General features: G+C 41.3%; 1 long non-coding RNA gene and 1 pseudogene across 1 annotated transcript in view; both read left to right on the top strand.

Annotated features, from left to right (window-relative positions):
* Nucleotides 1–25,874, top strand: part of Gm39595 — a 29,855-nt gene extending 3,981 nt beyond the window's left edge. The window contains exons 2-3 of the long non-coding RNA XR_865189.2: nucleotides 7,151–7,261; nucleotides 25,839–25,874. This is a non-coding gene — a long non-coding RNA (predicted gene, 39595). The remainder of the gene's footprint in view (nucleotides 1–7,150; nucleotides 7,262–25,838) is intronic.
* On the top strand, nucleotides 10,774–11,418 carry Gm7593 (predicted gene 7593; annotated as a pseudogene).
* Nucleotides 25,875–26,248: the final 374 nt, after the last annotated feature.

Here is a 26,248-nt window from a genome sequence, read left to right as displayed (position 1 = left end):
GCCCCTGGGCTGGAAAATTCAGGGTTTGGGGACAGAGTATGTCAAGTTGGGACTGAGGGATGCTGGGAGAAGCTGGAGGCCAGGTCTACTTTGATATGTAAAATATGAACCTCAGTCCTTTGCCCCTGGGGTCAGAAACCAAACAACAGTATAGAATTTATATGATCTGTTTAGTGGGTCTTCCTTCCCCACTAGACAGTAGACTTCTTGGGGCAATGTCATGTTTTCTAGGATCTTCTACTTCTAGCACCCAGAACAGGCTTGGGCAGTGGCTGCTGAATGACTGTGTGTGTGGGGTACCACATCTCCATTGTTCTCTTTCTCCTCTAGAAACGTCTTCCCTGTCTTAGAGTCTGATTAGATACAGATCTCTAAGAAGACTCAGCCTGCTGCCTCTCCAGGGATGTTTCCTCCCCCCGACCCCCACCCCAATCCTCCACACTGCTATGGTAGTAATAGCTAAGCACCGCTCCTGAATGCCCCTATTCCATGGTGCATCTGTGAGCTCCTTCCTGGCAGGACTGTTGAACGTAGTTGGGACTCGCAAGCATTTAGCACAGTGGTTGTTCATAGCAGTGATGGACTGGGGATGACAGCAAGACCACACTGAGGTCTAGGTTCCTGTCTCCACCAAAAGAATTCACAGACAAGACAAAGTAAAGAATCGAGAGGAAGCTTATCAGAGGACAGAGACACACACTCAAGACCTAAATGTGAGCTTCTAAAGAGACTTTCACCGTGGCCTCTTGGCTAGTTTCCTGTATGGACAAACTAATAGAAGGACAGTTATTCGTGAATTAAGGCAGAAAATTCCAGGAATGTGTGTAGATTTTTAAATTGTCTTTATACTCCTATGTTGTCTTCAGGGATTTCTGGGTATGGCAATGGCCATACCTAGATCCAGGGAGGTCCTAATGGAAGAGGACAATTTTTTTCAGGCTCATAATTGAGATGATGCCCTAAGTGCCATTGTAGTGGACTGCGCTATCCCAGCCAGCCTAGAATGCTCTTGTTTCACTAGTGTTCAGGTGTCACATCAAGTCCTGCCATCATGAAGCTCTGGGCTTGCAGTAGCCTTTCACCAATGTGTGGTTTGCCTCTTTCCCTATGCCTATAGTACTGGGTGCTATATCACAGTCTAGGTTCTTGATAAGTAGTGCAAAAGATATACAAAATTAGGAATTCTGGTTAAAACAACCACAGAAGAGAATATAAGAAACATCAGGGACTGAAGAGACAGATGCTCAGCAGTCAAGAGTCCTGCTTTTATAGAGAATGAGAGGTTCTGTCCCCAGCACATGCAGCAGGCTGCTCATGACTGCCTGGAACTCCAGCTGCAAAGGATCAATGCTCTGGCCTTCTCGGGCACCCCACCCACTCCCACATGCACATACATGTGCATAATTTAAAATAAATCTAAAAAAGAAACATCAGTATTTCATGTTGAATTAGTCCTTTTCATCAGAGGAAACTGAAGGACCTATACACAGTCCTTGCCACTAGACTTTATTAATGAGGTAACTGTGACTCTACCTGCTTTATATAAAGGTGGCTTTAGAGAAAGAACATTGGCTGTAAGTGAGGAACTTAGGCAGAAACCCAAATTTCTGAATGGAAAGAGGGCAACATAGAGAACAGTCTAGACCCAATCCCCACATAATGGTCCCATTCAGACTTTGCTTCACTGAGTGACGGGACTCTAGCTCCTCACCCTGATTGATGCCTCATCTCACACACACTTCAGACCCCAACCAAATCCTATCATTGGGATAGAAAAGCTAAGGTTGGAAGAGAGCCAGTGTTATTTATTCCTAAATCAAGGCCCTTGTTAAAATGGATATCTCCTTAAATAAATGGAACTTGAATGGCAGTGAGTCCTCAGTGCAAACTCCCTAGTCAAGCCAAGTCAATCTCTTGAAAATTCTCCCAACAGTCACAATTTATAAAACACGTAAGCCAAACCCAATAAATCAACTAAATAGCATCACACGATGGTGGCTTGAGTATAGCACAAGGCAAGCCAGAAAGATTCAATTAAGTAAATGCTGTGCCTAAGTCTAGCTTTGGTGATGTCCATATGATATATTGGACTATTCTCATATAAAGCCAAATAAAAGAAGATAATTTCATGATTAAATAAAATAAAGTAAGAAAAACAGAATAAAATGAATACTTTAGGAAAATGTAATTGATTTAAAAAAGAAAATCCTAGAACAAATACGAGTTTGAAATTACAATGTGCTCAACACAAACTTTTGAATTAAAACATAGGCAGGGGGGAATGCTAAATGGAAACCAAAAGAATGGAATCCTCTAAACAGTTAGAGGACACTGGCATAGCAATGATTTTAAATCCTACATTGATTTCAGACCATTTGCATGCAGCAAAAACAAATCATACATACAGAATGTTGTTACCATGGTGATATTAAGCTATTAAAGGTATATACAAATTAGAAACAATTCAATAAAAAGTGGAAATGCATCTCACCTCTCAGGTGTTTTGTCTGCAGTTATAAAATGATATTTCTGGTGATCTGGGTGGTTTAATGACTCACATTTTTTCCTGTGAATGTCTGATCCTGGCCTGTCCTTTGAATGTCACTGCAGTAGGAAGAGAGTCACACCAATTACAAACTATATAACACAGACAATGTAAACCCATGGGCTCATGTCTATAATGGTGAGGCTGTCAAGTCAATCCTAATTCACTTTCCCTCCTAACATTTGATAAATATTCATTTTGCTATTTTCTAGCAAGGGAAAAAAAACCCAAGCTAACAGACTTCAAGTGTTTCAGAAGGGATATGTTCAGTAGCAAAGTCTATCCACTGATGTATTGTTTTTATGTGGGAAAATTGAGTACATTGAATTACAGCAGAGAAATAGGTCTGTACAATCTTTATATCATCGTGGTCTCTGTGGATAAATTTAAGGAATTTTAGGGTTGGAGATGTGGCTCAATTGATAGAGTACTTACTTAACACATACCAAACTGTGGATCCAATTGCCAGTACCATTTAAAACAGTTATGGTGGGGCAGGCTTATAATCTTAGTACTTGTGAGGTAAAGCAGGAGGGTCAGAGGTTCAAAGTTATTCTTAGCTGCACAGCAAGTCTGAAGAGCCCCTGTTTCAAAAATAAATGATAAAAAGTTATAAAGCTAAAAGAAATTGGGAAATTAATTCTTCAATCAAACCAGATCTGTCACATTTCTAAACACGTATGTGCATGAACATGTGTGCACATGTGTTTATGTGTAGGTTTATGTGTCTACATATGTATGTATGTATGTTTGTATGTGTATGCTACATATGTATATTTGCACATATATAAGTTTGATGTGTATGTATATTATGTACTATGTCATGTGTTTGTGCTCATGGGTGCATATGTGTTTATGTGTGTATAAATGTGCTCATCTGTGTTTATGCTCATGTGTGTATGTGTCTGTATGTGCGTTTGTACATGTGAACCTCTGCTTTCCTTGGATCATATTAATTCTTCTCTTCATTCTACAATTAGTTATTAAGTATGCAGTCAGTATTAAACTCATTGTTAGATGCAGGTAACTTAAGGGTGGAAAAAATACTTCTTGGGATTTTCCAGGAGCTTATGACCCACTGGAGACATTGAGCAATGCCATGATCAAGTGATAGATGCAGATGCCTGTGTTCAAGGATTGGCACACATTGGCAGCACTATTCACAAAAGCCAAGACATAGAAAGAGCCAAGGTGCTCATCCATGATGAGGTAACGATGATGTGGATCATACACAACAATGAAGAGGAAGAGGAAAGTATGTGGAGCTGGAGATTGTCACGTTCACAGAAACAAGCTGGTCCCAGAAAAATCATTTTATCTTTTCTTTCATTGCAGAAACCAGATTTTTTAAAAAAAGATATGAGAATAGAAGGAGACACTTTTGGAAGAGGGTGGGAAACACCAGGGTTGGGGAAGGGTGCAGGAAGAGGGTCATGAGTTAAAACAACCAAAGCATACTGAATTTGCATAAGGAACTGTCATAATGAAAACCATTTTATACTAGTAGAAAATGGAGGCCAAAGAATAGCCAGAGAAGCTCCTGGCATTTGATGTAAGCTCTAAAGAAACATTTGGGAGCTTGTGAGAAAGCTGGGAGGATGGAGAGACAAGCTGGGAGGATGGAGAGACAGCATGAGTGTGAGGCCCTTTGAGTCACTGTGTCAAAAAACCAAGGGGTGAAAATCTTACCCGACACTGTTGTTAATGTCACAGTGTGTAAGCAGATCAGCAGATTAACTGTATTTAAATATTTAAAAAAGGGAATTAGTAAAGCAAAATACATCTTTAAAATGTACTCAGAGACCGGGTGTGGTGGCGCACGCCTTTGATCTCAGCACTTGGGAGGCAGAGGCAGGCAGATTTCTGAGTTCAAGGCCAACCTGGTCCAGTGCTACACAAAGAAACCCTGTCTCACACCACACACACACACACACACACACACACACACAGAGTGTATCTCTTTGAGAAGTAGTGTCCCCTTACAAACTAGGTAGCTTCATTCACCTTGTTGCCCAGCCTAGAAACCTAGAAATCTTCGGTAATCAGTCATGGAGCAAGGCTTGACACCTGTGATTCTTTACCTTCTTGAGTCTATATTCTAGTCTCTAACCAAAGTGCTGCTAGAAGTGAGTTTCCTCTCTTCTGCCTATAAAATTGTACCTACTTTGAAACTCTCTATGATCTGACCTCAATGGGGATACTGTCTCATGGCCACTCTTTAGTCTCTAAAATGTTGAGGCTAGTAACACATTTTTGAAAGGTTAATAAAGTGTCTGAATTGGAGTCTTTAAGGTGACATACATGTCCCACCAAAGCCACCTTTGATACATGGCTCTGAGCTGTGCTCTTTGCCCTAAGTATGGATTCCACCTAAGGTGGACCCCTGCCCTCCCCCTCCATCTTTCCATCTCTCCCTTTCTCCCTCTCTCTCTCAAGTGTCTTCTGCTTAAAAGGAAAGACATCAAGATGTTCAACAAACATATTCTATACCATCTCCAGTGCCCAATATTCTAGCAATCCTCATGTTTCTTCTCCTGGAAATAGAAGTATAAGGCCACAGGACTTTTTATTCATGTAGTTTGATGAAAGGAAAGAAAAACTATAAATTCAATTTACTGAGTGACTTATGGAAAAAAATTAAGAGATTAGAAAGCAAAATATAGATAGTCTGACAAGCTTTTCCCAAAGACAGATATGTAAAAATACAGCTATTGCTAAAGCCAGTTTGTGATGTGCTTTCTCAGTTTACTAATGTAATTATAGCCTGCAATAATATATAAACAACAGAATTTCCAAGCAACACATACATCTTCCAAAGAAATACATGTGAATCAACCATTTGGGTTAAAAATTTGTGGCCGGGTGTGGTGGCGCACACCTTTAATCCCAGCACTTGGGAGGCAGAGGCGGGTAGATTTTTGAGTTCGAGGCCAGCCTGGTCTACAGAGTGAGTTCCAGGACAGCCAGGGCTATACAGAGAAACCCTGTCTCGAAAAAAAAACAATGCTACATAAATCAAAGAGTAGATTTTGAAGTTTAGAGGGGAAAAAAAGTATACTGAAATATAGTTATCCTTAGTTTGAAGTATGTTCACTAAATCTAAACTTATAGGGAGACACAAAACATACACACACCCCTATATGTATATGTATATTTCAAATATACATATATAGAATTGCCATTAAAATGTAATTTTATTATTGATATTATTTCATGTTATATATTATTTATAAATTGAATTGAGTGTAAATTTGAAAAAACTCTGTGGATTAATCCCAAGAATCCCCATTTCTAAGGTAGAGGAAAACTTTACCTGGCCTACTACAGCCTTGGAATGAAGGTCCTGTCTTTTGAAATTCCAGTCAAGTGTGATAACTCACACATATAATAACCCAGTACCCAGGAATCGGACACAGAAGGATCACTGTAAGATGGAGGCCAGTCTGGACTCCACAGAGAGACCCTGTCTCAATAATAAAACATCATGAACAAAGTAGTCATGGAAAAGCTATTCCATGGCACTATGACATTGGCAGAGCACACCCAGACGCCTGCAGGAACAGTACAATTCTAAATGAAAAGGACCCACTTCAGAATCAGCTGTCAGGAAAATCACTAATGAATTTGAAAATAAATAGGACAGAATTCCATTATTAACATCAGCAAATATTCAATATAACACCAGTATTAATCTCCATTAGTGAACAAAATCAGAGATTACCATCTCCATAAAGCAAAAACTGGCTGGTAGTGGTGCATGCCTCTGACCCCAGCACTTGGGAGGCCGAGGCAGGAGGATTGAGAGCTTTTTAAACTGTAATTGTTTTATACAACAAATAAGGTGATGGGTTTCAGTGTGATGTCTCTACTCATGCTATCTCTTTATTTTGTTCTTTGCCCCTCCACTATCTGCCCCCAACACCATCCTCTTGCTGGCCACCTTCCTCCTGAAAGAGTCCCTCCTGCTCTCATATCATATGTATTACCCTGTCTAGTTTCCCAGTCCTGTCTTTACACCTGTTCCTCTCATCCCATAGAACACTTTCTGCTTTCACATCCCACACACACGTGTGTGTGTGTGTGTGTATGCACATGTATTTACAAACCAAGTCTATATTCTAGTATGATGAGTCACCTTGATTTTGCACTCAGTAAGATTTAAAATCACCTAGCAAACACACCTTGAGCATTAGGGCTTAAGAGTGTTTTCAGAAAAGTTTAAGTGCGAAAGGCCCACTCTGAACATGGGCAGTACCATCCCTTAGGCTGGGATTCCCAACTAAGTAAAAAGGAAACAGTGAAGGAAACCCCAGACTTTATTTCTCTGTCTCTGGGCTGGGGGCACAGTGTGAGTAGCTACATCACAGCCACTGTGTTGCCTCTTTCTGCCATGATAAATTCTACCCTTCTTAAGCTATGAGCTAAAACAAGCCCCTCTACCTCTCTGTTCATTTGCTTTTTCCAGGTATTTTGTTACAGCAAGGAAAGACATGTCACTCCACCCCAGAGAAAACACTTGGTGTGTGTCTTTCTGAGTCTGTCTTATTTTACTTAGTGTAACAACTTCCAATTCTGTCTGTAACATTGTTTCGTTCTTTTTTCCAGATCAGTAAAGCTCTGCTGTGTAAATGGCCACATTGATCTGTGGGTACACTTCAAGGCTGGTTCCATGTCTTGGCTGTTATGAATATTATAAGAAAAACCCCAGATGGACAGGTATTTCTATGATGTGTTTAGAATCTTGGAGAAAGATGGTGGGGTTGAGTCCTGTGGTAGTCCTAATTCTATTTTCAGAAGCTTGGCACTGATTTCCATGTGGCTGTTCCATTTTCCTTCCTAACAGTGATATGTGCCTGTTCTTTTTCTTGATGGTGTCATCTGCGCACTTTCATTAACCCCTAGCATGGTTTTTTCCTCTTTGGTCTTCTGTGCTCCCACTAAGGACAGTCTCCTATCATTTACTATTCTGGTTATACCTGAACCTTCAATCTGGTGTTATATTCAAATTTCTCAAAAGGTGTGTTTCAGATACATGAATGAATTAGAGACTACTTCTCTATCTCTTAAATATTTTTATTTTCTGAGGCAAGGTCTCATGTAGCTCAGGCTGACCCGAAAGTTGCTATGTAGTAAAGAATGGCCTTGAACTTCTGATCTTCCTGCCCACCGTAGGAAGACTGACATGAGAGATGTGCACCACACTCAGTTCACGTGGTGCTGAAGACCAAGCTAGGCAAGAACTGTGCCTAATAAGCCATATCCTTCAACCAACTCAGGATCTTTTAAATCATAGAGGTCTAGACATAAAAGGCATTTAGAAAACTGTGAAATTATATCAAGTGCTGCAACATCTAACTATATAAGTAGAAACTAGAGTTAATAGAGCACTTTACATGTTTTAATTAAGCACATATAAAATAAATACTAGGTATTAAAATTATCTAAGCATCTTCAAGCATTGATATGCATGTAACTTGAAGCACTCATACTTCATTATAAGACTAACTTGCTTCCAGAGAGTCTGTAACGGGCATTTGCCCCTTGAGAACATTTCAGAGTAAACATCTTTCATTAATACTGTATTTCTGTTTCTTTCTCTCTTGTACAAGAGCTTCAAAAAGCAAAGGAAAACACCTTTGTGGCAATCAGTAAGTACCACCAGGGTGACATATGCTGACTCTGGCGGGGATGAGTCCATGTCCGTTCTGAGTTCCAAGATAGAACATTTTCCTTGGGTGATGTCAAGAGAAAGAAAAACATGCTGTTTACAAAATGAAGTATTGACTTTGTGTTAAGTATCACATCTTAAAGAAACACTTAGAAAGTTCCAGAACATTCCTTCAAGTTCAACAGAACACTGCTTATTGGAAAGGAATGGAAATAAATTCTTTATTATGCATTCATTATAAAACACTTATTTAATAGCAAACAAGATACAAAAAATAAAAATTTACTTCATATCATAAACCATCAAAATTGCACAGCCATAGGCTTTTGACATTTTTAGCTACCTGTTTATATGAATACACAATTTTTACACATTCTAATCATAGGCCAGAATAAACTTGTGTTCTCAGAAGATCCAGTTTAGATAATATTTTAATGTCTTTGGAAAAATGTAATTTAAATTAATGCTGACTTTGAAAATAAGCACACAGCTTTTTGAAACATTTATCAGTGGTGATCTCTAGCTTGGGTCTGGTTTTTCACATCCACCTATTAATTAGAGGAAGCAGAGAGGTGAGGAGAGGAAATGCCAGAAGTTATTAAAATCAGCACACCTCTTTTTTTTTTAACTTCATTTCCTGGACTCTTGGATCCATGAGCCAATTAACATTAGCCTGTGGAATATGAAAAATAATCTTCAAATCATGACTCAATTACAAGTCCTTCCCAATGACTGGTATATCTTCTTCCTCCTATTACTTTGCCTTCCAGTTAAGAAATCAAACAAGGCCAGGCGTAGTGGCACACACCTTTAATCCCAGCACTTGGGAGGCAGAGGCGGGCAGATCTCTGAGTTTGAGGCCAGCCTGGTCTACAGAGTGAGTTCCAGGACAGCCAGGGCTACACAGAGAAAGCATGTCTCGAAAAACCAAAAAAAAAAAAAAAAAAAAAAAAAACAAACAAGAGTTTAATTGAGAGAAAGGGTTCATTTTAGCTTAGTTATAAATTATAAGAATAATGCTGAACTAATGAATCCTGGCAGCCAGTGGAGTAATGGTTACAGTCCTGGAAGAGGGTTGGAAGAGAGAACCGGAAGTGAGGAATTAAACACAGGTATGAGGGGCTCAGGGGAGTGCTGTGATCACCATCTTTGCCATGCACAGTGATCAAAACTTTCCCAAGTGCACAAATTAACCACGTGCCTTTGGTGACATTGCTAATTGTTAACTAATAGAACTGCGAGGAATGTAGTGCTACTGAACAGATAATGGGAATCATTGAGGTAAAAGTGACTACCGAGTGCTTGGGAGTTTGTGCTATTTTCCTTGGGGGCTGAGAGGAGGGTGAGAGTGCTTTGCCATTTGAGCTCATTTTGAGCTCATTTTGCCAATAAGGTAAGTTAGAAATAATGGGGACGCTTAGGAAAAGCAAGTGCTGTCCTCTGTATGGAATTTAGCTTGCTTTGCCTTAGAGTTCAGAGCTGAACTCTTCTTACTGCCATCATGACGAAATGTAAGAACAGGGCTAAGGCTGAGAGTGCTGGTGTATCACCTTTAAGAGCAGCATTCAAGGGCTGGCAAGATGGCTCAGCAGGTAAGAGCACTGACTGTTCTTCTGAAGGTCTTAAGTTCAAATCCCAGCAACCATGTGGTGGCTCACAATCACCCATAATGAGATTGATGCCCTCTTTTGGTGCGGTCATAAAAAATTCAAATCCTAACAACCACATGAAGGCTCACAACCATCTGTACAGCTACAGTGTACTCAAATAATATAATAAATAAATCTTTAAAAAAAAAAGAAAAAGAAAAAAGACCATCACTCAGGAAGCAGAGATAGGTGGATCTCAGTGAGTTCCAGGCCAGCCTGGTTCCTAGATAGAGGGATATGGAAAAACCTTTGCTAAGAAAGAAAGAAAGAAAGAAAGAAAGAAAGAAAGAAAGAAAGAAAGAAAGGAAGGAAGGTAGGAAGGAAGGAAGGAAGGAAGGAAGGGAAGGAAGAAAGGAAGAAAGGAAGAAAGAAAGAAAGAAAGAAAGAAAGAAAGAAAGAAAGAAAGAAAGAAAGAAAGAAAGAAAGAAGGAAAGAAGGAAAGAAGGAAAGAAGGAAAGAAGGAAAGAAGGAAAGAAAGAAAGAAAGAGGGCTAAGGCTTTGTTCATTTAACAGTTAATATATTTTGTCAATTTAATAACATCTGGCTGGAATCACCTTGTTTCCTAAAATAAGGCTCTGGGTAGGTTTGTGAGGGATCATGTAGATTATGTCAATTGCGGTTAAAGATCCCCACCTACTTGTATTGGGCCCTCCACTGGATAGAAAGGGAAAGGAATGAGGACTAGCATAAGTACGCTTGTGCTTCCTAATTGGTAACAATGTGGCCTCAAGCTCCTGCTGTTCGGACTTCCCAGGCACAACAGTGTATCTTCAAAGTGGGAGCCTTGAGTACGTTTTGTCTAGTACTTTATAGCAGAGACAAGAAACTAGGATGGGGGTGACGTGTCCCGCTCATGGTGCAGCAGGTTCCCAGCGCCAGTCTCTACCTCAAGTGTCCTCCTGCTTCAGTCATGCTTGACTTCTTCACCATCTCCTCAAAGGGTGGGCTTGTGCTCTGGTGTTTCCAGGGCGTGAGCGACTGGTGCACCAGGCCCGTGAATGCATTGATTCATTCTGTACTGCTGCAGGAACAGGGAGGTAACAACTCTCCCTCATGAGGCTCTCACACTCACGTCTAAACTGGACAACCAGTTTGAGCTGGTGTTTGTGGTTGGCTTTCAGAAGATCCTCACACAATTTATCCTATGTAGACAAATTGACAGATGATGTGCACCGGCCATTCCAGGATAAGTACCTCACAGAGATCCAACAACAGAGTGCTTTAAGTCTATTGACTGGCACTTGTGATTTCCAAAATGGCTTCCTGCGGCTCCTTCGTGAAGCAGAGGAGAGCAGTAAGATCTGTGCTCCCACTACCATGAAGAAATTTGAAGATTCTGAAAAAGCTAAGAAACCTGTGAGGTCCATGATTGAAACACAGGGGGGAAAGACCAAGGAAAAAGCAAAAAAACAACAACAGCAAAGGAGGTGGGGGGGGGGGGGGGCAAAAAGGAAGGTTCTGATGGCACTTTGGCTCCAACAAAACATCCCCTGCAGAAAAGTCAGGCCTCTCAGGGGGACCTGAGAATGGAGAACTTTCCAAAGAGGAGCTGATCTATCTAGAAGAATACAGCTTGTGTAGCTTTAACCTAGAAAAGAGCATAAACTTCAATGCCTGGCCTTTGTTGGCCCAATCTCTAGGCTCCAGGCTAAGTGATAGACTATAAAAAATAATAATGATAATCAATAATAATAATAATAGATGATGAGTAGAAGAGGATACCTGTCACCAACCAAGGCCTCCACGCGCACACACACATGTGCACTTGTGCACACATCACAGACTATCTTAACAGTTTGAGGAAGAAAACGTCTTTCTCTCTCTATCTCTGTCTCTGTCTCTGTCTCTCTCTCTCTTTCTATTTGATGTGAATTGGTGTTTTGCCTGTGTGTATGTCTGTGTGAGGATGACTAGGAATGGAGTTACAAACAGTTATAAGCTGCCATGTGGGTGCTAGGAATTGAACCTGGGTCCACAGAAGAGTAGCCTGTGTTCTTAACTCTGAGCCATCGCTCCAGACCCAGGAGAAAATATGTTAATCTTATTATCAACTCTGTTCTAAAAACCATGCATTCCTCAGTATATTTTTATATTACTGTCACCGGAGATTTAAGTGCATCCATTTGGGAGTTAGGTGTCCCAGTGATTAAGGACACTCACACCAGAGTTACTGCATAACACCAGAGTTTGCTTCCCACATCCCATGTGGGATGGCTTACAACTGCCTGTAGCTCTAGCTCCAAGAATCCAACACCCTCCTCTGACCTCCTTGGGAACCTGCATGCAAGTATACATACAAACAGACTCACACGCACACACTTACAAGCACACAAATACAATTAAAAATCTTAAAAATAAGCACTGCGTTCAAAATATTAAATGTTCTCCCCACCCTCGCCCCCACCCCTTTCACCAAAAAAAGCCTAAATCAGCCTTCACATAGACAGGCTGGTGGAATTTGGGTAAACTGATCCTTGACGGTGACATTTGTCTATTCCCACCTAAAATCCCTCATATCGCAGCTGGGAAAGCCACACCATCATAGTTATGTTTGTCTGGTTTGGCTTCCTAGAAAGTGAGTGTAAGCCAGTGGTTTGGCATGATGCTAAGGAGTTTTGCTTGGAATGTGGCATCAGTGAAGGATCACTAGGTGCCTCTTTAGTACTCTCCTCTGCAGCCAGCATTCAGCACTTCCCACTAAGAACTTGAAAGTGGGCTCTAACCATCCATCTTCCCTAACAATGTGGGTTGGAAGGGCACTTAGAACTTTCTGGAAGCATGTTATTGAGCTGTGTGCTTCTGGTTGGGAAAGAAAATGCAGGTAGACGTGACACTCATTTTGCTAAGCATTCTAAAAGAAAACTAATCCAAGTGGTCGGGTGTCATGGCACATCCGGCAAGCACACCTCCCAGGAACCTGAGCTGAGCTCACGGCGAGTTCCAGGACAGCCTGGGCTACAGGGCTGCAGCAGGAGAGCCCATATCAACAAAAGGGGAGGAGGAGAGGGAGAAGGAGGAAAAGGAACTTAATCTAAGTAAATGGACAGCTTTTAAATAGGTGTAAGGTTGGTGGATGAAGAGGAGATAGCATGTCTTATCTATTTGATTCGAGGAGAGCCTCCGTTGAACACACCACCTACCTGGAGATACTTCCTCTTGAAAGTAAAAGTTGTATACTTAAAGTCTCAGCCCGATGTGGCTGCACATGTTCGTAATCCCAGTCTTGAGAGACAAAAACAGGAGGGTGGCCACAAGTTGGTGGCAGCTTGTTCTACATCTCTAAACAAAGCAAGACTTCTACCTCAGGTTACTTTTCAATGAATGTCTCATCTCACTAATTTATGTTTTTAAAAAAATGCCCCCCTCCCAGTAGAACTATTGACTGCCACCTTTGAGACCTCCTTTAAAAATATTAGCACCTACTTTACCATCTAATAAAATGCACTCTAATTTTTAGTTGTGGGGAAAAATAAGAGTATCACATTGAAGTGAGAATTATTCTTTAGCACAATATCAGACTAGCAATATTTTAGAGATTAGAATGTACTACATATCGAATTTTGGCTTTCTTGGTTTAAAAACAAAACGAGTTCCTAAGATTTTTATGTCTCACTCAGCCTCACCGCCATGTTCAGTTATCCATTCCCTTGTTGTTGTTGTTGTTGTTGTTGTTGTTGTTGTTGTTGTTAGGATGGAGTTTCTCTGTGTAGCCCTGGCTGTCCTGGAACTTGACTTGCTCTGTCAACCAGATGGACTCAAACCCACAGAGCTCCCCCACCTCTGCCTTCTGAGTGCTGGAATTAAAGGCTGCAAACACCACCACTGCCTGGCCCATTCATCCATTCTATATTCATTTAACCCAGATAGATTTATTGAGCTTACCACATGCTAGGCACAATACTAGGAACTAACTAACTAAATAAATAAATAGTAAATATGAAAGACAGGCAAGCTGTGCACAGTGGCGTGTGTCCACAAACCAAAAATCCAAAGCTAATGAGAGTGTATCTTTTTTAAAAATATGTTTTATTTTAAAATATTTTTATTTGTATTTTTTAAAGTTATGTGTAGGTTGTGAATCTGAATGAGGGTATACATGAGTGCAGGTGACTGAGGTGGCCAAAGGAACCCCATCCTCTGGAGCTAGAGTTACTAACAGTTGTGAGCCTCCTGACATGAGTGCTGGGAACAGAACTCAAGACCCCTTGAAGAATAGCAAGTGCCTTTTACCACTGACCCATCTCTCCTGCTCCATGAGACTCTATTTAAAATAAAATCAAAACATATATGTTGCAATGGACTCTGGTCTCTAAAAATTTGGGTTAAATAATATTGGACAGATAGATGAAAGAGCCATTGCTCATAGCTCAGAGCTTCTGAGCTGCTAGCGTTCAGCTACCACAGAGCTCACAGTTGCTAATGTTATCGTAAAGCATGACTGCATCGCCAGGCCAGTGGTGTGAGGCCACAGTTAGAACTACACAAGGAGGCCGAAGCAGATCACTCAGGACTTGAAGACCAACTGGAGTGACATGGGAGGCTTCTCAAAGCAGAAAACCCACAAGCATCTTCTTCAGAACTCCTAGTTTTTAGGACATCTCCCAGTACCCATAATGAAGTCATTTGAAACTGATGTATTCAGTACCGTTTCATATAGTTGTAGGGTGCTTTATAGAGATCGAATACACAGTCTAATCCCTTCTCCATGCCTATTCAGCTTTCCACTCCCTCTTAAAAGCAGTTATTTTTGTCCGTGGTTTTCTTTAGTTCTGAATGTTTTAGGATCAGGTCTTACACACGCTTGCTCCCTCTGGAATGTGTCCAGTATTTTGAAGAGTGTTTCAGTTAGTTTGTCTTATCATTCATGGATGAGAAGCATTGGTAGGCTTCCCAAACATGTTATTTCCCAGCAGGAAGTACTAGGTCATGGCTCTTCTTGGCCCACAAGGCACAAATTATCTAACTCTGGAGAGAAGAAGATTTGCTATGTATCTAGTTAGCATCTAAAATCTCCCCTCTGCCTCTATTTACTCCATGGAAGAAAAACAAAACAAACAAAAAAAAAAACACCTTATTTGAAAAGTCTCAAGGAAATGGAGACCATTCCATGGAGGAGTCAGATCTGTGTGCATTCCCTCATTTGAGTAAGCCTTGGACCACTGCTTGGAAGCGCAGATGAACCCTGGACCCAGGCATTTGAGAAATGCTCACAGGCCATTGCTGCTCACAAACTCTCTCTACTAATGCAGAGCTTCTCAACCTTCCTAAGGCTCTGACCCTAAAGCTCCAATCCTTTAATACAGTTGCATATGTTGTTGTGACCCTCAACCAAAAAATTATTTCTATTGCTACTTCATAAGTGCAATTTTGCTACTGTTATGGGTCATAATGTGAATATCTGGTTTTTGGTGGTCTTAGGTGACCCCATGAAAGGGACATTCAACCCCCACCCACAAAAGTCACCAATGAGTGAGGAGGGTTTGCAGGGATGGGGAAAGGAGGAGCTGGCCCCTGACTGCTGCTGCAAGCCCTGAGGATTTGAGCCTGAATTTTTTCTAAAGATATATTTATTTATTTTATGTATTCAACATTGCTCTCTTCAGACACCAGAAGAGGGCATCAGACCTCATTACAGATGGTTGTGAGCCACCATGTGGTTGCTGGGAATTGAACTCAGGATCTCTGGAAGAGCAGTCAGTGCCCTTAACCTTTGAGCCATCTCTCCAGCCCTTGAACCTAAATTTTTAACTCTTCTTTTTATGACTCCTCCCTCCGGTTTTCTTTTTGTTTTCTTCTTGTTGTTTTGTATTTGTTCTAAAGAAAAAAGCTTTTGCGGGGCAGTGGTAGTGCGCGCCTTTAATCCCAGCACTTGGGAGGCAGAGGCAAACGGATCTCTGAGATTTAAGCCAGCCTGATCTACAGAGTTCCAGGACAGCCAGGGCTACACAGAGATACCCTGTCTCAAAAAAAAAAAACCAAACAAAAAGAAAAAAGCAAGAAAGCAAGCAAGGGAAAGGAGGGGAGGGAGGGGAGAGGAGAGGGGAGGGGAGAGAGGAGGGGAGGGGAGAGGGGAGGGGAGAGGCGAGGGGAGAAGAGAAGAGAAGAGAAGAGAAGAGAAGAGAAGAGAAGAGAAGAGAAGAGAAGAGAAGAGAAGAGAAGAGAAGAGGAAAAGGCTTACAAATATTTGCTGAACCTACATGTGAACTCAAGTTCCCAGAAAGTGATCACACCTTAAAAAAAAAAAAAAAAAACCAACCTTCCTCTGGCTTCTTGACTGAACTGAAGCCCCCTGCTATGGAGGACTAAGTATTGCAGGCCCAGAGACTAACTACAATTTGCCTTGGGCTATCTTTAGTCTCCTAAATAGCTGTTCCTTGTCCTTCTCTGGGTCAGAACTAACAACTGGTGATTGATAAATAGAAAGTACTAGGGGAGCAGAGACCATAAGATCTCTGTGAGCCTGGTCTGCACAAAGAGTTCCAAAGCAGGCAGAGCTACACAGTAAGACCTTGTCAAACTTCTTGATATGGATTCACATAACAAAATGATAGTTTCTGACAACCCAAAGCCTGTGTCACCAGACAGCATCTGACCTGTAGCTGAGATTTCTCTGGTTCACTGTAATGCATACTTAATGTTCCCACTAATGTCATTGAAAATCACCTTGATTTATGACTATCATTGTTTGGTTACTATGAAATCTTCATAAAACTGCTTTCCCATTGGAACATGGACTTTGGGGCAGAAAATTTGTGTTTCTAGGTCATAGTCACTCATTTGGTTCCAGAATAAATTATTTCTTAGCCCTTTTGTAGCAAAAGTTGTGTTTTTGCATTAGCAGGTACCCCAACATAGGCACCTCATGGTACATGCATGGACCATATATCCTAGCCATCTGCCTTGTCGCCCCAGGTGGATTGTGCTGAGTGCGTTTGGCCTTCCCTGGATTTGGCCCTCTCTGGCTTCTTTGTTTACTCTGGGGTTATTTAAGGATCCTATTTGATAGATACCTTTTTGTTTGGGGTTTGCTTCCAGAATATTTGGTTGAAGGTATCTATTTTGTTTGCTTTCTTTGGAAACATTTCAGTCTGGACGTTTATTTTCACTTGCCTCCCTGCGTTCAGACCTGGGAAAACATTTTGGGTTAGAGTCACCAGTACTTTGCCTCACGTGCCTCAACACTGCTTCAACCTCGAATGTGAGAAATCAGTAGAACTTAGGAGAAAACCAAATGGATGTTTTATATTCCAGCTCTATTGCTGTTTGATTCATGTATTAATTCAACTCACAAATACGAAAAAAAAAAAAAAGAAGGAAAAAAAGCAAAAATCTAAATTTTCTAAAGAAAAGTAAATTTCTTCAGGGGTAGTGTTCACTATCTCATTCACTATTTCATTCTAACTAAAAGTCTTAGACAATAAATGTTTTTGGGGTTTTGTTCCTCTTTTAAATCACAAATGGGCAGCCTGCTCTCATTGGAATGTTAAACCATCAAAAAAATAAGATTGGTACTTTTTGAAATAATAAGGATTACATAAACTACATATGAATTAAAGTGGGGGGGTCTTAAGCAGGGTGTGGTGGCGCATGCCTTTAATCCCAGCACTTGGGAGGCAGAGGCAGGCAAATTCTGAGTTCAAGGGTGGCCTGGTCTACAAAGTGAGTTCCAGGACAGCCAGGGCTATACAGAGAAACTCTGTCTCAAAAACACAAACAAACAAACAAAACAAAAAACAAAAGAGGGGGGTCTTAAAAATAAATAAAATAATATTTTGTTATTAAATTATAATATTAAACCACAGACCGGTTTAATTCTGAGACTAACCCTCGGCTCTCATCTCTCTCTCTCTGAGTTTGCATCTTCCTTTTTATTTTGTTTTAATGCTCTCACATAATACATCCCTAGTGCAGCCTCCACTCTCTCCTACATCCCCTCTCCCCAAGAGCCACTCTGCCTCCATTTCCCTTCAGAAAAGAGCAGGCCTCTCACAGGATGTCAACCCAACACTGCACAAGTTACAATAAGACAAGACACAAACCCTCATATCAGGACTTAGTAGGAGAAAAAGGGTCCGAGATACACCCGCTCCTATGTTAGTAGTCGCACAAGAACGCCAAGGTACACAACCATAACTGTATACAGAGGGCCTAGCTCAGACCCATGCAGGCTCCCTGATTGTCAGTTCAGTCTCTGTGAGCCCCTAGAAGCCCTGCTTAATTGATTCTATACACTGTGTTCTCCTGGTGCTATATAAGGAGACCCTGTGTCAAACACTACCCCCGCCCCCGTCCCAAATCTTATTTCCCTTAGGATGCTATACTCACACTTTGATGTGTCTTATATTTTTTTCTTCTAACGAAAATGTTAATATATCCTCATTGCACAAGCTGGTCCTATAAACTTCCTTTCAGGGTTGAAAGTACAAGTCCAGTTTGGCCTGAGGTGAGGTCCCTAAAGCTTAGAGGGCTTCTCGCGCTGTTAAAGATGGTCTGTCCCCTCTAACCTCTAACATTCCTGGGGGGTTGTGCTAAGACACAAGCATAGCTGGTCACTTTCCCTGACCGGGCTAGTCTACCCTCAGAACAGCTTGCATGTTGCACTGGGTTTTTCACTTCTGTTTTCCAGCCAGAGACCCACTAGTATTGTTAGTACTACTGGGTCAAAAATAACTCCCCGCCCCCGGCCCCTGCCCCAGACTCATCATCCACTCGGTTTGTGGGTCAGATGGGAGAGTGCACGGCTTTTCTAGGGGAATCCTAAGCGCTGATTTCCCAAATATTTCCGTAGCCAGCTTCCTACACTAAGAGGGCAGTCTGACAGTGGAGAATCACATTAATAATAACTGCTTCTTTAATTTCTATTAATCTGAAGCCTTGAAGGCGCCCTCTGCTTTGCTTTCTCACCTGTCTCCTTTGCTGTCTGTAAAGCTTGGGGCAGGCGGTATTCAGCACATGGACTGTCCTAGCTTCTTTACCCTATGATAGTCCAAAAAACAGGTTGACTTTTAAGATCATACTAGACATATCTAAACTCCACATGTCCTCCCTTTATGAGAGGTTTTTTTTTAAAAACAAACAAACAAACAAACAACAACAACCAAAAAACCAACGTAGCCACCTGACATTAGTAATGACTGAAGACTAGGTAAATGGCTGGGTGGGCCAGGCCAGTTTGGCTCAGCCCAAGATACAGGCCACACCTAGCCAGTAGATAAGGCCTAATAAAAACTATATGTCTTTTTATTTTTCCCTTTGTTTTTCTTTTTAGATACAAATGCAAGCATGGGAAATAAAATTTAGCCTCACTGTAAATGAGAAGAGTTTTTAAAAAAATGACCTAAAGTAACATTGAAAAAAAAAATCAGTCAAGCCATTGCCCCTCAGCTGCTTTTCTCTGAAAAGGAGGAAGAGATATTACCTTCAGTTGGCATAGAAGAGCTCACCCTTTCACCTGCTGAGCTTTTTTCACATCTTAAAGGGATGGGGATATACATTTTCTGCCTTTTCACCCCATGCACCCTGATACCATGTGATGGTGTCACGTTGGCTACAATGTTCATTTTCATAGAGTGTTTGTGCAAAAACAAACAAACAAAAAAACAAAAACAAAACATATTTAACAATCTGTGGCCATTCTTTTCTTTTGGAGCATTTTTATTGTGTGTCAAAATTATTATTTTTGGCATGCCCCATTTAAAATGCACATGTGTGTGTTTATAAATGTGAATATTTTACTGATGTGTTAAAAAGCCTGATAAATATATGCTGCTATAAACCTGGCTATGCTGAACATCTCAAAAACTGTTAAAATCCCAGAGTGAGTGGGGCTGGAGCGAGCAGGGCCAGATGGAGAAGGAAAAAAAAAAGAGAGAGAGGAAAAAAGTTAAAATCATATCTTTGTGTCCTTTAGGTGTTCCATAAAACCTTAAAACACTAATTGCTTACATAAAACAACAATCACTAGAGTCATTAGATAAGGAATTCATTAAGCTATAAAATGTAATGTTATATACATAGATTTTGATAAAAATGTCCAAAACAGGTTGTGAATACACATGTGCACGCACGCACAAACACACACACACACACACACACGTATGTATTTTAGTGTTTGAAGGAGAATGTTCCCCATAGGCTAAGGTGTTTGAGTACTTCAGCCCTAGTTGGTGGCACTGTGTGGAGGCTTAGAAGGTATGGCTTTGTTGGGAGAAAGATGGCATTGGAGGTGGCTTTGAGGTTTCAGAAGTCACACTCCATCCACCATTCATTCTCTCTGCTTCCTGCTTGTAATGGGATATGAACCTTCAGCTCTCTCAGCTTCCAGCAGCCCGACTTGCCAGCCATCTGCTACTCCGCTGGTTTCACCATTATGGACCCCAACCCATTAGAAGTCATAAGCACAAATAAAACCTTCATTCTCTAAGTTGCCTTGGCCATGTGTTTTATCACAGCAATAGAAAAAAATATGCATGTATGTCCTATTAACTGTGCCCCAACATTTATATTATTACAAATTTAAAGCTAATTAGTTAAATTCATGAAATCAATTAAACGTAAGCTAATTGTGAACAGCTGTAGGTGACCCTATATCACCTTCAGGTGATAACAAACAATGTGACTTAACTCCCTTTACTCCAGACAGAAACAGCCAGAGATTTGGGTTAATGCTTATCCAAGCATTTGTGTTAATGCTTATCCAAACTACGAAAGAGAGTTTCACATGTTTTTATCTTAAGTACTTCATTTTCTTGATTAAATTAGTATCCAAAGGGCTAGTGAGGTGGCTTAGCAATTAAGACTGATTTTCCGGAGGTCATGAGTTCAAATCCCAGCAACCACATGGTGACTTACAACCATCTGTAATGAGAACAAGCAAGCAAACAAACAAACAAACAAAAAAAACCCTATGGGCCAGAGTGAGTGGGGCCAGAGCAAGAGGGAGAAGGGAAGGGAGAAAAATTAGTATTTAAAATGTCCTATGGTGCAAGGAGCTAAACTTTTCAAAAACAATTTTTGTAACTTGTTGATTAAAAGGAAATGGGCAAACTACAGTGTTTTCCTCTTCTAGAATCCCATCTTTATTTCTAACCATTAAGACCAGAAGGCATGGTCATGCCTATGAGAATTATAAAGTTCTAACAGCTGACAGATCTGATCTCTTCTTTCGAAGAAAACCCTATTATTAACATTTGGTATTAAAAAAAGACCAGTTTCTCCTAGAGTAATGGCTGTCACGACACATAAGTGTTATATCCATATATCCATCTGGGAAAAAAACAAGCAAAAATAAGAGAAAGTATTTTTTTTTATATTTCGCAACAGTATTTCTCTGAGTTGTCCTGGACTCCCTTTGTAGACTAGGTTGGCTTTGAACTGAAAGGTCCAACTGCCTCTGCCTCCCAGAGTGCTGGGATTAAAGGCATGCACCAGTACACCTATTTGATTAAATAGCCAAATATAAATAGCATAGTTCTAGGTGTTTCTTCCTTAAGGGCTTGGCCAGATATTCCCCTTTCCTGGAAACTTTGTCCTGCCTGCTCTGCAGCTTCATCTACACCAGATCCTAGGAATAAGACTTTCTAGATACAGAGGATATGTATTAAAATATTTAATACACAATGTGTTTCTTGATGCTTGGTCAACAGGGAGAATTGTGAACAACAGTCCCAGAAAGCAACTGTATCTTCTTCCAAAACCTCTGCAAGGCTGGTTGACCACACAGAGCTCCACTAGTGTGGAGAGGTTGGAAGGTCGCAGGTCCAGAGCCCAGTTAGAATTTTTCTTGGGACATCTTTCCTTGTTCACTCCTATGTCAGAGTTAACACGTGGCTAGCAGATTTAAAACCTCTTGAAATGTATTCACTTAACAAAACCACAGTCTCTGCCAACCCTCAGATAGCATGGGAGGCCCTCAGATAGATAGCATGTAGCCTGTAGCTGAGATTTCACTGGTTTGTCCTAATAGCCTACTTACTGTTGCCAGCGAAGTAATTGAAACGTATTTTGATTTATCACTGTCCATAAGATTGCTTCCACATTGGAACACGGGGTTTGGGGTAACTTAGATTCATGTTTCTGGGTCATGGTCACTCTTCTTTGGTCTATGATAGACTCTTTTCCTTTTGAGATCTGCTCACATAAGCAGAGAAAGCCCAAGAAACTAGTGATTCCAAGTCCCTAATCTTCCTTCCCTACCTCCAAATTTGCTTCATTGATCCTGAATTAAAGATAGGGCCAAGTTTCTTTCTGTTTGTTTGTTTGTTTGTTTGTTTGCTTGTTTTGTTATGTTCCTTTGAGACAGGCTGTCACAGGCTAGACTCCCAACTTACTATGCAGCTGGGGCTACCCCAAACTGATTCTCCCCCCTCTACTTTTCTTAGCACTGGGATTCTAGGCCTTTGAGCTATACCCAGATCCACCACCCAGCCTCTCAGAGCATGACCTGAGAGTCTAACAAAGGGGGAGAAGTACCTATAGATACTGAAATGCGAACATAAATATGAACACAAATGCCTAAGGAAATGGGTATTTGGTCTAGGTGAATGACAGGGAGGTACTAGGACTGTTTGTGGATAATGATGGGGTATTAGGACTGTTGAGACTAAGGTGGGAGCTGAGGACACCGCTCAGAGAGTTTGCCGAGCACGCAAGGCCGAGTTTAGTCCTTGGCACTGAAAAGAGGAATGGGGAAAGAAAATAAGAAGGGAGAATGAGAGAATGATAAGGGAGTCCACAGCAGAGGGTGATTAAGCTTCTTAAGTGTGGCCATAGAGAAATGCTGAGGGGGTAACAGAGAAGACCATGGAGAGTGGAGTGGACAGTTCTTAGAGATAAGATGATAGTGTAATGGCTCAATGAGACTCATCGTGCCTAGTGAAGATGCCTTCTGGAAAGCAGAAGCACTCACTGAATCATTGCTATCACAGGAACTCCTTATTGCCTGGTCTCCAGATGCAGTCTGTCCTTCCGTCCTCCCCTCCTTCTCTCCTTCCCTCCTTCCCTCTTTCCTCCCTCCCTCCCTCCCTCCCTCCTTCCTTCTTTCCTTCCTTCCTTCCTTCCGTTTTTTTTTTTTTTTTGAGATAAGGCCCAAACATGGTAGAGCATTTCAAAATTGGCAACATCAGATTTTAAATATTCTCACAACAAAGAGCTGGTGGAAATGGTTGATCTGTTCGCTCCACCACCTCTACAAGTAGTGTGTGTGTTTCTCACATCACGGGGCACCCCCTCTTAATGTAATTTAAGTTTCACGTTGGATTGTTGGTCAAATCTGTTTGGAATTGTCTAAGGGCACAAATAGAGGATACCCTGTCACTCACCTTCGAGGATGACATCCATCTACCCTGTCACTTGCCTCAGCAAGCATGGACCATGAACACTCTAAGATGATTAGATAGGTCTGTAGACTGAGGTCCATGGTACTTTTTTGTGCTTAACAGAGCACATCCCATTTGGTTTGTGTGTGTGTGTATTTGGTTGTGTTTGTTGTTGTTGTTGTTGTTGTTGTTGTTGTTGTTGTTGTTTTCTGCATTTATTTTTTGAGACTGTCTCATGTAGCCTGGGCTAGCCTTGAACTCTCTCTGTAGCCCAAACATGATATAGACTATGGTCCTGCTGCCTTGACCTCCTGAATGCTGAGATTCCTGGTGTGTGCCATTTTATATGGTGTAGGGGATCAGACCCAGGGATCTGAAGTCAGGGCTTTCATGCATGCTCAACAGGAACACTACAACTGAGCTACATCCCCAGCCCCCACCCACTGACTCTATACATTTTGTAGGAAGTGGTCAAACTCAGCTAGGATCCAGGCACCATGCTACCTGTCTTTGTCCTATTCCATGGCTCCTTCCATAAAGCAGACACATGCATTAGCTTTCTGAGTTAAGACTTGCATAGAGCAATCTTTATCAAGGACCTTTCGTGTCACAAGTTACTTCCCCGTCTTTATGGCAAGATCAACCATAAACAACATTATAACTTACCAAGAGAACATTTAGCAAAATAAGTAAATTAATTAAGAGCATGGTTTGGTTGCCTCCCCCCCCAACTCTCATGTTGAATTTTCATGCTTATGGTGAATTGAGACCTTTAAGAGATGAGCAAGTCTTGGTAGCTCTGATGTCTGAAGACGCTAGTTCATTCACATATTGATGGTCATACGGAGAATGGCCCTGACCCCAAGGTCAGCTAGGTGCTATCTTTCGCATGTGCCCTTTTCATCACGTGATGCATGGTACTGCTGCAGGAGACTGCAGAATCCTATAACCACATAGGATCTTTAGCCTGACCTCCCAGAACCCTAGATTGTGAACTGAGCAAACCTTTGCTTTTTTGTTGTAATTGTTTGTTTGTTTGTTTTCTTTTCTCCAAGACATGGTTTCTCTATATAGCCCTGGCTGTCCTGGAACTCACTCTGTAGACCAGGATGGCCTCGAACTAGAAATCCACCTTCCTACAGACATGGGCCATATTGGTAGCAAAGAGGAAGGTACTGTCAAGCCGAACCTCAAAACAAGTGTACATTCATTCGGTCATATGCCTTCTCCTCTAGCCTTCATCCACAGCTCCAAGCTGGTTTCATATGGTAATTAAATGTGCTTATAAATCTGAATAATGCAAATTCTTCCAAATATTTTCCTCCTCTTGAGCTCTGTGAGGACCATGTTGTGTTCTTGCTTGTTTGTTGTTTTTCTATCAAAGGTGGTTGGCCCTCAAAGACCAATATTCCATAAATCTTCCCCATCTCGTAAAACTTTTATGCACATTTTTAATCTCTCCAACCTTTGGAAACTTGTTTATGCAAAAGCCCAGCTGTATTCTGTAGCTGGATGACCTGAAGCAGTAGCCTTTCCTCTTTCATTCACATCCTTTGTGATAATTATGAATAAGCCAATAGAATCATGTTGTTAGGCTAAGTTCCCACCAATGGGTTGAGACACGGTCATCATCTGTATTAGAATTCTGAGCTAAATGAGCCTCCTGCTCTGATGTGCTTGCTAGCAGTTTGTGCTTTGACACCCACATTTCTTTTTACAAAAAGAAGTCTCCTTGCCAGGTTACGTCTGCTTTATTCAGATGTTTCTTTATGTAACATTGAGAATGTTCTTTTATGAAAGTTCTGACTCTTCTTTTATTAATTGTGTATGAATCTGCTTGAGTCCATGTGCATACAGTGCGTGCAGAGGCCGCAAGGAGGTATCAGATTCCCTGGAGCTGGAGTTACAGATGGTTGCGGGGACCCCAACAAGGGCTCTGTGAACTGAACTGGGTCCTCTGCAGGAACAGCAAAAGCGCTTAACTGTTATCTCTCTAGTCACTAATTAGGACTCTTCACTGAAGCCTTCCTCTTACCATATTAGCCCAAATACATACCTAGTGCATTTGGCTATTTGCCGGCCTAGCTGTATGTTCCTTGGAGGGTCTCCGCAACTCTCCCACTCCCCAGCTCCATTGCCATTCAGTATGGCTCTTCTGGGAAGCACTTCTGTAAAATAACTCAAGAAACTCACAGGGCCCCTTTACTAGCATTTGTGGAATCTCTGGCCTCACTTGAAAATTTAAATTTTATTTTTATTTATTTATTTATTTATTTTTGGTTTTTCGAGACAGGATTTCTCTGTGTAGCCCTGGCAGTCCTGGAACTCATTCTGTAGACCAGGCTGGCCTCGAACTCAGAAATCTGCCTGCCTCTGCCTCCCAAGTGCTGGGATTAAAGGTGTGTGCCACCACTGCCGGCGAAAATTTAAATTTTAAATTCCTTCCTCTATAAAGTTTGTGCCTTTAATGAGTGCTTATAATCTTTTCCTCTTAATTTTTTTTGTAAAAAGAGAATGGCTTCTTCTCTTCCTCAAGCCCCAATCCCAGCCTCCTAAGGGGAGGGTTGGACTCTTTCAAATTTAACCACCTCTCTCCCCCCAGCAAAGAACCTGCCAATGGCAATCATTTGGGATCCCCTTTCTCTGCTTGTTTTTCTAGAATATGCCATCAGTCATGTTTGTCTCAGCACACAGCTTCTCAGAGTCACCCTGACATCAGAACCATGAAGGGAGGGGTGTGTCTAACTTCATTTTCCAAAAGCAGAAAGCATTTTCCTCTCCAGCCAAGACCGAGTCCTCTATCTTAGTGAATGAGTTAAAATAAATGTGTTGTAGTAGTTGTTGTTGTTGTTGTAGTTTTTGAGTGGAGTTTTGTTGTAAAACAGGTGTGTGTTTGGGAGAGCAAAAGGCCTGGCATCTGTAAAAAAAAAAAAAAACAAATTCCATTTGGTGTCAATGGGAGTTGGCAGAGCAAGCATTCTTTGGACAAGATCGTGGAAATCATAAAACTAATTTTACCCTCCAAACCTGCATTGTGCCTACAGTAGGGATTTAGACCCAGGCTGTGCA

Source organism: Mus musculus, chromosome 1, assembly GCF_000001635.26.
Source record: "Mus musculus strain C57BL/6J chromosome 1, GRCm38.p6 C57BL/6J".
NCBI classification, from domain to species: domain Eukaryota; kingdom Metazoa; phylum Chordata; class Mammalia; order Rodentia; family Muridae; genus Mus; species Mus musculus.
Note: the sequence above shows the minus strand (reverse complement) of the source record. Positions and strands in the feature narration are given on the sequence as shown.